At 26.2% G+C, this 1,347-nt stretch overlaps 1 pseudogene; it reads right to left on the bottom strand.

Moving 5' to 3' along the window:
- Window positions 1–868: 868 nt before the first annotated feature.
- On the bottom strand, window positions 869–990 carry LOC129061988 (uncharacterized; annotated as a pseudogene).
- Between the last annotated feature and the right edge of the window lie 357 nt (window positions 991–1,347).

Here is a 1,347-nt window from a genome sequence, read left to right as displayed (position 1 = left end):
GTTAAAAAACTATTCAAAATAGATGTTTCTCTAACTATAGGAGACGTATACATTTATATTTCTGAACACTTCAATAAGATTAATGCTTTCATGGGACACTAATATTTTTCAGATATAATAAGGTCAGTTTTCTAAAATTAATATTTTTCATAAGACAATATCTGTGTTTTTCTCCATAAACTTTAGCAGAATAGTCAATTATTTTCAGCCTTTTTTAATCTTTTTCTCCAAGTTCACTTTTAGAATTCTTTCAGTAGCAAAATTAATAGTTTTCAAATAAAACCTTTATAATTTATAAATTAATAAATATTCTATTATTATGCAATCAAAAAATTTTTTTACTCTTTCTCCACGTACCTTTACTTATTACTTATTTCTTAAAGGACTCAGCATGAAATCATTATATTAAACAGTATGATTTCTAAGACCTTGAGAAACAAAAAATAGGTTTTGTTATTGTAGAATTATAAACATCACAACAATAAAAACATAAAGAACACTTTTCAATTAAAAGTGACAGTGAGTAATATATAAAAATACTGAGGACAACCTTTCAACATCTTAAACATGAACAAAACTAAATAGTAACTTTCCAAAGGAAAATAAAAACTAGAAAACATAATTGTAAAATATCAAATTGAAAATGCTAGCAAGAGAATTGAAAAATTAACTGAAGTTTTATTGAATCATTTTTGCTTTCAGAAATTGATTTTCATACAAACAAGAAAGTGATATAAACACATGCACAAAAGTCACAGGTCAACTTTCCTCTCTAAATGTGTGTATCACCTTGATTTATAGTGTCTGAATGATCTAATTAGCATCAAGAAACTCCTGTATTAAAGACCATATTATACTTTTTTTTGAAATGCTGCTCAGAGATTGACAGAATTCCAAACTGTGCTGTACATGTCTTAGATCTATCATTCTTCATGGAAATCTTTAGTAAAAGGTGAAAGGTTTATACCATCTGAAGAGAAACCAGAGTACAGATCTATCATTCTTATCTATCACTCTGCATTTTATATCAAATTGATTTTGACACATCACATTTGAATAAAACAGTGATAGAACATGCATACTCATTTACACTTCAATATTAATTGTTACACTTTTTATGCACTAAATAAATGTACATAATTGGTAAAATGCATGGGAATTAAGTCAAATTAGCCCAATATGCATTTTAAAAAGACATTTCCCCATCATATTAATTGCTATATATCAAGGTATATAATAAGATATATGCTCTACACATCATTATAAAAAATGATTTACATCTCTGTAAAATAATTTAAACAAATATTCTCCCTAACCTAGAAGCAAAATAAACTTTCACTGAGTTTA

Source organism: Pteronotus mesoamericanus, unplaced genomic scaffold (genome assembly GCF_021234165.1).
Source record: "Pteronotus mesoamericanus isolate MK-2021 breed Mesoamerican mustached bat unplaced genomic scaffold, CSHL_Meso_final scaffold_651, whole genome shotgun sequence".
Taxonomy (NCBI): domain Eukaryota; kingdom Metazoa; phylum Chordata; class Mammalia; order Chiroptera; family Mormoopidae; genus Pteronotus; species Pteronotus mesoamericanus.
This window is presented reverse-complemented; position numbering and strand designations above follow the sequence as displayed.